This window comes from Mustela nivalis (genome assembly GCF_964662115.1).
Source record: "Mustela nivalis genome assembly, chromosome: 8".
Classification (NCBI taxonomy): domain Eukaryota; kingdom Metazoa; phylum Chordata; class Mammalia; order Carnivora; family Mustelidae; genus Mustela; species Mustela nivalis.
This window is the reverse complement of record NC_139027.1, coordinates 55,552,246-55,564,367: the sequence shown is the minus strand read 5'-3', so window position 1 is coordinate 55,564,367 and position 12,122 is coordinate 55,552,246. Positions and strand designations below refer to the sequence as shown.

Here is a 12,122-nt window from a genome sequence, read left to right as displayed (position 1 = left end):
CAGCCGCAGCAGCAGCAGCAGGAAAAAAAAAAAAAAAAAAAAAGTTTTGGCAACTGGTCTGCAATTCATGCGCTGCTGGCCCCAGCCTCCCCTCCGCCCACAGCAGTCCGCCCCCCACCCATCACCTTTCCCCAGCCCATCTCTTCTCTCCCCATTAAGTAATTTGCTGAGTCCTGCCCTTCAGAAAACAAGTTGCTTAGTTGTATCGTCTTTGAATATAATGTTAAAATACAAAGAAGCCCGTTTGTCTCTCTCCCGGCCTCCCCTCTCTCTCGCCTCTGCTCTGAGTTGGGGGTTTGGTTCGAAAGTGCTGAGTTTCTTACATCCCCTACTCCGAGGCCACTAGGCACGGTTTTTTGGCTTTCTCTTCTGCCAGGACATTTCCAGGAAATTCACCACTGTCTTTTGCTTGTATTAGAAACGTGTGCAAGAATTAGTTTGAAAAGTCCTTGCTTGCAACGTCTAGTTTCTCCCTCTCCTTTTCTTTTCTCTCTTCTTCTCTCTCCGCCCCCCCTTCCGCCCTCCCCCCCTTCCTTCCTCCCTCTCCCTCCCTCCGCAGAGCCGCAGGAAAAGAAGAATGTCGGCTTCGACTGCCATCTTTTGGGGATTTGGAAAAACGACTCGGTAGGAAACGGAGGGAGGCGGAGGCGCGGGGGGTGGGGGGAACCCCCTTATTATCCTGTGTCGGAACTGGCTCCCTTAATCTGATGCTTAAATATTTGATGTGGAAAAATTACCCATAAAATTAGTTACTAACAATTTCAAATTGAAATCACTTATCGAATTATAAACGCATTAAAGCTGTATGGATGGTATTAGGAGTTCCTCGGGAGGCAGCGGGTGTCTTCTCACTGTGCGCCCGGCCGGCGAGTTTCGCCCCGGGGACTGGCACCCCCACGGACCGCGGAGAGGGAGGCGCGGCGCTCGGGTGCGGGGTCCGGGCCTGGGGGACCAAGCGCCGCCAGGCCCGGGCAGCGGCTCCGGCTGGCTCGGCCGGCGGGGGGCGGGGAGGAGGGAGGGGAAGGAGCGGCGGTGGGAGGCTCCGACCCCCGGGCAGAGGCGCCTACCAGGAAACTTCGTAGTCAAGTCGAAAGCTTCTGAAAAGGAAAAACGCAAGCCCTACCCGCCCCCTCCCGCCCGCGTCTCCCACGCGGCACGCAGATTTTGCGCTCGGGGTCGGTTGCTGTGTGCAGCGCCTCTCCTCCCCGAGTCTGCCGGCCAGGGATGGAGGCGAGATGCCGGCGGCTGGCGGCTGGGCCGAACTCGGTGCGGGAGAGCAGCTCCCGCGGGCTGCCGCGGCGGCTGCGAGGAGTCCAGACGAGGATGCCGCTGCCCCGGTGTCCTACCGCGCACAGCGTCCTGGCCTGGACCCTGTGCCTGAGAGGACAGGTCTATGCTTAGAGCCCAAGGCACCTTGGGGGGGCGACTTCGGCATCTGCAGTAGCTTCCTATCTCCTCCCCACCGCAAGAGGAAAGTCAAGTGTAAGGGGACTACTGACTTTGTCTCTGGAGGCGAGGCGACCCCGGTTTGCGCACAAGGTTATGGAAAGACACCTCCTGGGGCACTCGGGGGGGGGGGCTCCCTTAGAACAGCTCGGGTGTGCTTTGTGAAGCGCTAGGGGTTTCTTGATGGATTGAATTTCCGAGTCTCACCGCGGCGCTGGCAGCGCGACTCTGAGAGCTTAGGGGCTCGGAGGGCACTTGGAACCCGGGCAGCGTCCGCCGGGCAGGTCGCGAGTGCCAGGGTCGGGGGTCGTAGTAGGGGCGCCGTGGGCAGCACCCCGACGCCTTAGGAAGGAGCTCCTTGGGAACGCTTTAAAGCCTTTGCAAACTTTCCCTTGCCTTTTAGGATTTCAGCAGGCCCTTGGCCCATGTGAACGCTGTAAAAACATGACTTGATTCAAGCTCCCGGGTGGGCAATTGGACGCCGGGTGGAGCGGCGTGGAATTGGATAGTGGTGTGGCCCGCCTGGCCGGGCATTTCCCCTCGTTTCATCCCCCTCTTCCGTGCCATCCCGCACCTCCTTGACTGTTAGGCGGTATGCAACACTCAGGGTGGCCAGGTGCAGTCTATAGGGCGTTGGGAATCCCAGAGCCAGGGAAAAGAGCAGTGAGGGAAAGAGAGCGGGGGATCGCCCCTTAAGGGAGGCGGCTGATGGCGGGGAGCGGGGGTTGGGGGGGAGGTGTCACTTTTTGGCCCAGTTTGCCCGCCAACGCGTCTGTAACATTCTCTCCCAAGGCGGAGCTGAAAGGAAAAACAAACAACATATTGAGCAATCAGTTCGCCAACATTTGAATTTTCAAGAGCTTTTGCCCTAAAAACAGGTACCCCGGGGGTCTTGGCAGGGAGATGAAGGACATTTAGGGTCTCGGTTGTCGCGGGCCGCACCCTGGGGTCGCCCCTCCGCGCGCTGCCCCCTGCCAGCCAGGCTCTCTCATCCCAGCGCGGGGAAAGCCAGGCGGTGAAGCCCTGGAGAAAAGGGATTTAGTTTTAAGCCAGTCTCCCATCGATCGGGTCGGTAATTCCTACCCCTGCCCACTCGCAGACACACTCACCTCTACCCTAAAGCATTAAGTTCATTACACGAGCAATGATCTTAATCTCCAGGCGGAAAACGAGTCCCGGGACCTCGACGATTCGGGAAGCAGTGAATAAAGTCACCTGTTCACGCAGCCGCCCAGCCGGCTCCTCCGGGCGGGGGCCTCGAGCGCCAACGCGCGCTGCGCAGGGGTCCCTCCCTCCGCGGCCGGGCGTGCCCGACAGGGGTCAGGGACCCTGTGTCTGCTTTCTTCGGGTTGGCGACCTTCTCGAAGGGTGGGATTGTGCCCGCTCGCTTTCCCCCTCCCCTCCTTTCTGCTCTTTATCTTGGACTCCCTTCACACCTCTGCGCTTTCATCCCCCTCCCTTCTCCCAAAGTGGCAGCTCCCCTTCTCCACGGAAGGCCCCCAGGCTTTCACCTCCCACCCCACGACTCCCCGCAGCCCCAGGTCTACGAACTGCAGTCTGGGTAACCTTTCACCTTTTCGTGCTCGCCTGCTTCACCCGGCAACCTAGACGTGGGTGGGTGGGGAAAGCTCAGCAGGACCCTCTTGAAGCCACTTGCCGAGGGTACCCCGGGGCTTTAAACAACCAGATTCCGCGATCCAGGGGTGATCCCTGCGCGCATTGATAGTTCCACTTCAAAGAAACCCAGCAAAGCAAAGAAACCCACCCCAAAGAAACACCCCTCGCAGTCTCCTGGTCCCCAGCGACTCCCTTCCCTCCCCCCACAACCTTTGGCTTTGAGCAGCGTCTGGCACCGCGGGGAGATGGAGGCGAGCCACGCGCCCCGTCCTTACTGGCCGACTCACGAGGCGCCAGCTTCTGCTGGAGACTCTTTCCCCTGGACAGTCGTGAAAGCGGGGAAAACACATTGCAATGGCTGTGTGAACCCATGTACCCTTACCCATACCCCACCCCAATCTGATTATCAGGAGGTGTATATTCAGGTAGCCCTAAACTGTGAACAGCGAGCTTTGTGTGTTATCTAATGGAGATGGGGATGGAGGAGAAGGAGACTCCCACCGCCCGCTGCAGTCTTTAATGTCTGAAATAACGAAATGCCTGTGTGGCAGCTGCTGCTGGAGCCAAAACTAACTCTTTGGAAGACGGAAAAGAGTGAAAGGCAAAGAAAGACTGTTCATTTTTTTTCCTTTGGTGCCGTTTGGGATGTCATCTGTTTCCTTGGCGACTGTGTTCAGCCCCCGGAGCCCCTGGGCTCCTGGATTGTTAGGGGGGAAAAAGCATGCTATTTCTGCACCGTCATTTATCACTGTCACCGCATAATGATTCCCCTTGCAGCCCCTTATTGATGTTTGTAATTGCATTATCTCATAAAGGAGGATGATCAATGAAACCGAGCCGTGCATTCTGGGGTCAGAGGAAGCCAAAGTACTGTTTGTCCCCTTTAATACAACAAGTACTCATTATCTTTAGGTCTGCATTCAAAAAATGATCTGATCTGGGGCTGACCCTGTCGGACATCCCAACACTTTTTAAAACGCGGTTTGTGTAACCTTTTGCTTAAATGCTAAATCAAGTACCTGTCTTGCATTTCAACGAAACAAGATGCTAAAACTAAATGGGAAAGGCGCTTCTTCCTTTCTTTTTCTTACTTACTTTCTTTCTTTCTTTCTTTTTTTTTTTTTCTGGGAGGGGTGCGATCGTCTGTAGCCTCCCGCGATTTTACACTGCAACTGCTTAGTGATACAATGTAGAAAAAGCAGCGCCCATAAACAAGGGACCCAAGTTATCTAATGAATGAAAAAATTTGGGTAAAAGGTATCTGGGAGCATTTAACAAGGTCGGTACTAAAAGATCGGAATAAAACCACATCCGGTTTAATTAATAAGAGCTATAAACCGAGATAATTCCCCATGATTCTGCCCTTGCTTCTCCCTTTTACAGAGTCATATCTCTTCGGTTTAGATAAATGACTTTTGTGTCTGTTCGATTCTCACAACAACAATAACTAAATCAGTTGCACATTCTGTACCTAAAACCGTCTACAAACTCCAGCAAATAAAAAGAAGTTCATTTGTCTATTAAGGGAAGTATTTAGTTGAGCAGAAATGTCCCAGCAACATTGAATGGAGTTCATGTAATCCCATGAAAATCAAGTCATCTTGTTGCACTGAAATAAATGAAAAAAACACAAAGGAGGAAGGGTCCAAGTGTAATTTTAAACTAAATGCATTATTGGACCGTCACAGTGAAAATGTGATTGTGTGGCTGGGAGGGAGTGGACATCAACTTAGCTCAAATTTAACTTAAAGGTTTTAGAAAGGAAACAAGCATCCCCAGTTTGGTTATCATTTTAATTTGTGGAAAGAGGAGAAATGGAGATAATTCTAGTTCATTACTTCAATAAATTAGGGTGAATAACTCCTTCAAAGACAAAGTATAAGCAAAGAGCTTATTTTAATCATTGCAAGGTGGTATTACCAAAAAGAAACGTTCCCAATCTTCTGGAGATGAATTCTCCCTATGTTAATGACTACCAATAAATAAATAAATAAATAAATAAATAAATAAATAAATAAGGAAGGAAAGACTGAGCCCATGTGTTTGTTTTAAAAGTTCTAGAAATCATTTTAAAAACAGCAATATAAATCAACATTTTAAATAAAAAGATCTAAATGAAAAGCCTTCACCATGTGAGAAGATGAGTAGTTAATAAAATAGAGTGTGTTCTTATAATTTGACATCTTGACCTAAAACCTTAAATCGAATGATAACAATAACAAAAGGCTGAAATATTTCCATTTGGAAAAATAACTTTAATGATAAAACAAAGAGAAGTTTCAGTTGTGTCGAACTATCACTTAATTTTTCTCTAGAAGGTTCTCCTAAAAAGTAGTATTTTCCAGGAATTCTGTCAAATCACTTTGAAAAAATATATGTTTTGTATTATTTAAATATTCTGGCACTTTCGTTCTTTGAAAGTGCTTAAAGTGAAATGGATATGCAGCGGTGCATATATTTAATATAAATGGTATCTTGTCGTTAACATAAAATATTAAAGGGAAGATAAAACTTTGGGCTTTGTCAGTTGAGATAGAATTTTTTAGCATAATACTCTTTTTCAGAACACACAAATGAAACCCCTTGATTTTAACCAATCAACACAAGTCTTTCTCTTATTTGGTTGGGGATCTGGCATCGTGTACGTTTTCTATTTTTAATATTTAGTGTTATAGCCCACGGTTAAAATAATGAAAAATTAGTCTCGTTTCAGAAATTATTTATTTATGGAACGAACATGATTAAAACATAAACACACACACAAACTGCAGCTGCAACAGAAAAAAAACCTGATTTACGGTTATTAAATCTTTGATCGCCATGTTAATGTTTCTTTTTCTACCTTTCATTTGCATTTTAATCTATCGAATCTTTACAATTTTGCTGCCTCCTATTTCAATGATTGATTACAGATCTGAAATAAGAAAAACCAAGCCTAGCTTTTCTTTTTTCCTTTCTTTTCTTCGCTTTCTTTTTTTCTTTTTTTTCTCTCCCCCGCCCTTCCCCCGGGTGGATTTCTGAAACTTTCTCTCAATGCTAATGTAGACAGGACAAATTAATTCTGCTCTTTTAAATGTCAGAGATATAAATAAAAAATGTTTTCTGTCCCAAACGTGAATATTTTCCCAGCCGCTTGTTTTCGAGTCGTAAAAGATCATCCCAACAAAACGCAATTAACAGCGAACTACACACACTCGGCGGCGTGGGTTTTGTAAAGAACGTGCTGTTAGTGAGTAAAGAAAGGTGAGAAGTTCATCGTCCCCTCGCCATCAGTAGCCTGACCATGGCTCCACTCTCTCACACACACTCAGAGATTCGGTCCGGGGTTCTATCTGTGATCTGAGTCACACAAACAAAAACAAGCCTGGTGGGGGCTTGCTTGGTTAAGTTGATTTCTTGAGACAGGCAGTGTAAAGACAAAAGGGGAAGCGACGCAGGTCTGTTTGTTTTCTTTCCCCGGCTTACCCCGGCACCTTTGCCCCTTTTCCCCCCAAACCTCCCCCACATCCCCTCCCCTTACCCCCCCCCCCCTCGCGCCCCTCCTGATTTCCCCAACTCCGCGGATAAGACTGTCATTTGCTGGCCGCTTTGCCTGTACGCGTCACTTTTCGAGCGGGCGTGAAAGCAAGTGTGGCGGTACTTTGGGAAGGCGCCGGCCGGACGTAGGCTGCGCTCATTCTCCCAGCGGGACTAAGGGCCCCTGGGGCTCTGGAAGGCTCTGGCCCCAAAGAGCGAGCGCCTCCGGCCCGGCTGGGGTCGGGGCTGGGCTGGGAGCCGGGTACCTAACTAGCGCGCGGAGGAGGCAGGTCTCAGGTGCGAGAGCGGAGGCCGGGTGGGCGTGCGCGCAGCTCCCACCGGCTCGCGCGACTGGGAACCCGAAAGGAGCGCCTCTCACTCCGCCACCTGGGGGGTCTGCTCCCCGGGCCGACCCCCCTTCGGTGGGGTCTTAACTCCCGCAGACGCGTGGAGCCAGCCGCTGAGCGAAGACCGACTTCTCAGGCGGGTCTAGGCTGCGGGCGCTCGCCTCCGTTTGTAGAGCTCGGTGCCTGGGTGGAGGGCGAGCCGGGAGAAGTCTGAGGGATGGGACCCCCGCCCCCGAAATCCCCGAGTGGGCACACACACCAGCAGGAAATAGGGTGAGGGCTCTACGGGGTAGAACTGGCCCAGGCTCTCCAACTGGGCCCTGGGACTCTGTGCGCACCCAAGGGCGTGTCCAGGGCGGGGGCACAGACCATCTCCTCCGGACCCTGTCACCGCAGTTTGCGCTGCTCCCTCCCTCCTAGAGACCCCATGGGTGGCTGCCGCAAGGCGGGGCGGGGGGGCGATCTTTATTAACGGGGACGCACGGGGCGGTTAAAATAGAGGGGGTAGGGGAAGACATTTGATCCGGGCCGACCCTTTGTCTTGAAGCAGATTAGGCAGCCTAGAAATAGGAGGAAAAACAGAAAGTCTAGACAGGAAAACTTATTGTGTTCACAAAATATAAAAATGAACCGAGGGCTCTGGTACCTCAAGGGGGGAAGATAGATCCTTGTAGACAAGTGCGAAGACAAGACTGGGAAGATTTAAAGTGAAAGAAACGGCAGATTATTAAGAAAGTAATAGTAAGGTGTCCCATACACTACAGTTTTATTGTTGGGTAGTAACCACCCGATTTATTTATTGCCAGGGCTATATAATAGAGATAATGACCACAAACTCAAGATAAATTCTTAGGCGCCCAGCTGGACAATTCTTTTTTATTTAAGAGAGCGAGTCTGAAAGGTGAGCCTCATCTCCTCCCCTCCTCGAAGATCCGTCTTGCTTTCTACCATATTATAAGCATGACATGTAAATATATAACTGCTGCTGGGTTTGTGTGGGTAGGCCCTGCAGGATTTATTTCAGGTGAGAGAGGAACATACACGGAATATGAATTTCCACAGGAGCTGCGGAGTGATTCCTTTCCTCTCCTTCCCCGCAGAGCTCTCCCGCGGATCTCCCTCCCTTTCTGTGGGAGCAGAGAGCGTCCCCTGATAAAAACATTAATGTGTCATGTCTCGACTCCCTATTCCTTGACATATAGGTCTGGGGAGGGATGAGGGGCAATGAAAAATGCAAAATACATCCCCAAAGTAGGCTGACTTGCTGGGACTGCTTAAAGAGATTCCTGCCGACAAAGGGAAGGGTGAGTTTGTAATTATGATTTACAGGAGGGGGACAGTTTAGGAAGCGTGTTAATATCATTTTGAAATCGGCAAAATGGTGCAAAAGTTTGCTGTCCCGGATCTGGTATGGGTCCTCACGAGCTGGAGAGATCCCAAGGGAAGCCACCTGGCTCTTGGGATTTGTCCGCCTTTCTTGGCCCTCAGTTTCTCTCCCTTGAGCGAGCAAACAATCGTACAGTCAGGTGATGGAATTACCGGTGACCTCGCTCGTGGACCGCCAAGGTCAGAAGGGAGCGGGTGGCCTCAGGTGTTGGCTCTCTCTGACGCAATGGCTGCAGGAACAGTCAGCGGGCTGGCCTCTAAGAAGGTGGCCTCAGAAAGCTTCTCCCGCCCCACCTGCGCTCTGCCACAACTCAGGCAGACCCCGAGAGCCTGCCAACACGAAGTCAGCATCTTCTGATAGACATTTTTCTGTCTCATTTTGGGGCTAATATTCAGACATATAGTGTTTCAACCTCACAATAACCACAATATTAAGAACTTCCTTTGATCTATGTTTGGTGGGGGGCAGGGGGGGACACACGACAGGGAACCTCGACAACAAAAAGAGAGGCGCAGAGGAAGCGGGAGGGGTGGTGGTTGGGGCTGAGACAGAAAAGGTGTGCGGGTCTGGGTGGGTAGGGGGAGAGCCAGGCCTAAAGGCAGCGCAAAGTGTGTGTGGGGCCGGCAGGAGTGAGGAGGGACAGCAGAGAGTCGTCTTTGAGACGGAAGAGAAGAAGCTGTTTCTGTAATTTGGTGGTTTGTGTGAGGGATGATATTATAAGGCTGAGAAGGAGGACAGTCCTCGTCAATCTTTTACAATATTGGTGTCATTCAAGCACAACTTTATCTTTGAACGGGAATATCTGTTTCAATGATTTCCATAAGCACATAAATTATAATCTTCAGAGCCGTCAATATTCCTTTCTGTACTTTATTAAGTGTTATTGCAGAGGCCATTTATAAAGTGAATGATTCAACTTTTAATCTTTTGAACATTAAAGTGTATTCCACTGAGTTTCCTTTTCCAAATAATCTAAAATAACAAAAAGAAACTAAGCTCATTACATGAACAAGTGACAAGCGTTTTGCTCTCAGCCTGGCAAGCTGTCTTACTCACTTCAAAGGATGATAAACTAATTGTTTCCAGAGTTTATAAGTAATTAAGCTATTATTCAGGGAATTTATGTAACAGTTTTATTCATGATAGAACTTTCCAGTGAGAATAGCCAAAGACAAGTCTTCAAAAATACCGAAATTTTAACAATTAGAAAGCCTGTCCTTATTGATAATAATGAAAACTAGTTTTACTTTTAAAAGCATTGGAAAATGTAAACAAATGTAGTTTTCTTCCAGAGTATCTGATAGGTGGAGGTCATTATGTGTAATTAATGCTGAAAGGAAAATGAACACATAATGGTTTCCAAAGATTAGAACATCTGTAACCATCAAGTTTTAAAAACTTAATTTTTAAAATCATTCAGCTTGATTCATCTAAGTATTCCTGGTAGGGGGAAAAATGTCCTTTTAGGATTCCATATGGAAAGTTTAAAAACTTAAATAATTTGCATATTTTAAATCAACTTTTGGTGCCTAAACAATAAGAATTAATGCCAAGGAATGTTAAGTGCTTTGTGTGAGGGATGATATTATTTTTTAGTTTTTCTGATTTTGCCACAGAGAAATGTACTTATTCACCCTTAGATTAAAATAAAGAGACTACTTTAAAAATCTTTTCCAATATACTACATTCAAAAACTATTTCTGTAGTTCAACTCATGTTTGTCATTTTTAAATAATGTTTGCCCTTAATGAAACAGTGTTCAGTAAAGGAAAAGGTAAGGCTTTTAAAGAAACTGATGAATTATTTTGTAAACTTCAGCAAAATATATGACATTTTAGTTTAATAGACATATTGTTTATATATGTAGCAATGTACTCTTTTAATATATTGTTTTCCATCAAGATGCTTTTTTATCTTTGGAAAAGCCCATTTTGTTGTCACATGAAGAATTTAGAAATTAACCAAATTTTCATGTTAGAAGGAAACATCTTTGAAGAATAGTACCAAGATAGGAATGTAAAAATCCAAGGATATGACTGTGGAAGCTTGTTTGAAGTAAGATACATTTTCTGGAAGTTATCTACAAAAAATTAGAGTATGAGCTAGTTCAATATCCATTCCCCTCACCACAAAAAAGTGGGAATTGGCTGTAAGAATCATTACAAGGAGTGGAATCTCAGCATAGCAAAAAATATTTAAGTCATATTTACTTGTTTCAAGTAGAATTCCTCCCAAGCAAGTCTGGAGTTTGCTGGAAATTGTATATAAAATGCTCTGTTTGATTCAGGGTCAGGGTCATTTTGTGGAGTTTGTATAAATTGTGGCAATTTAGATCTGTCATTGTGTCACGATGTCGAACTCAGTGTCTGCTATACTACATGTCTTTATTCTAATAGACTAACATTATTAAAAACAAAAACCCAAAGCAATTGTTAGTAGTAATGTGATCCCATGTCTAAGACCATGCAATAATTGACCTTCCGGATACGAGGCACACTTAGATTCACTTTAGGACACTTAGCTGTTGAAAATGAGTTCATTAAACAATGAATTCTGTTACGCTGAAAAGAAATAAATAAAAAAAAATGGAAAAAAAAAAGAAAATGAGTTCATTTCAGAAAGACAATAGTGACTTACTTGCAACTGGCACTTGTGGTATTTCACACGACACATGGGCCATACCTTGCCAAGATAGCCACTACCATGATCCATACCAGAGCAGGAAGTCAACTCTAGGTACATCTTGTAATATGAAATACACTGTTCTGATCAAGGATGAATGAAATATTTTTTTTGTACTTCCCTCCATAATCTTAAGGAGGTTAATAGAAGCCTCTTTCTGGTTCCTTTGTAGTAAAGATATTTATATAAACTTTATGTTAAATTTTAATGGTTGAGGACTTTATGGTATGCTACCGTCAAAATGTCCATAAACAATATAGTCTAGAAAAATGCTGTTGTTTCCTACCTATGGCCAGGTTGAAAAGGGTTCTCTAGTAGAAAGACTTAGTGGTGGTTGGGGTGAAGGTGGGGGGTGGTACCAAGGCTCTGTGACCACGCTTTCTGGCACTCTGTTTAGTAATCCTGACTCTACCACTTGACCATGATGTAATTTATCTTCGATGAATCTTTTTCCTAATCTCTAAATGAAATATTAATATATTTCTGTCTTGTACATCACTCTACATTGTATAGTGCGGTAAGGAATTGCTTTACATTCTATTGAATACAGCAATAAAGCCTGTCCCTCAAAGAGCCCCAGATTTTTCTCCAGAGGAGTCCTGACTCATAAGAGATATTTCTCTCTTCTCAAAGTTCTGAGGGCCTCTTAGAATTCTGAGATGCTTTCCTTTGGTTTCCCCTGTGTGGCCACCAGAGGTAAAATGACAGTCCCTTATTGTTCCAAAGAACTCGCTGAGAGGAATTAATAAGTCTATTGATTAAGTCGCTTCTCAGAAATAAAAGGTGACTTGTCCATCAATGATTAGATTGTGACCTAGTAGACAGAAAACAGCATGTCAGACTCCAAAGAGAAGGGTGTAGCCCAACTACGAGAGCCTTCCCCTTTTGTGAAAACAATGAATCCACAGATATACTAGTTTTCTTTTAAATTCTGTGGTATTCTGGCCTTACTTCATCATGTATTTCTAGCATAATACAGCAAATTCTTTTTAGGGATGATAAAGTGTGTGTGTGTGTGTGTGTGAGAGAGAGAGATATATATAAAATCTTGAGCACCTAATATACCCAGAGCGGTGAGCAGGACACTGGGGACTCTGGGATTAAGAGGACATTGTCTCTGCCCTCAA

At 46.5% G+C, this 12,122-nt stretch overlaps 2 long non-coding RNA genes across 2 annotated transcripts in view; one reads left to right on the top strand and one right to left on the bottom strand.

The window, feature by feature from the left end:
* Positions 1-759: 759 nt before the first annotated feature.
* LOC309872492 lies at positions 760-4,308 on the bottom strand. Its single transcript, XR_014315903.1, has 2 exons — positions 2,556-4,308; positions 760-2,244 (listed from the first exon to the last, which is right to left on the bottom strand). It is a non-coding gene; the product is annotated as an uncharacterized lncRNA (long non-coding RNA).
* A 1,392-nt stretch (positions 4,309-5,700) lies between these two features.
* Positions 5,701-12,122, top strand: part of LOC309872488 — a 47,659-nt gene continuing 41,237 nt past the window's right edge. The window contains exon 1 of the long non-coding RNA XR_014315900.1: positions 5,701-6,500. This is a non-coding gene — a long non-coding RNA (uncharacterized lncRNA). The remainder of the gene's footprint in view (positions 6,501-12,122) is intronic.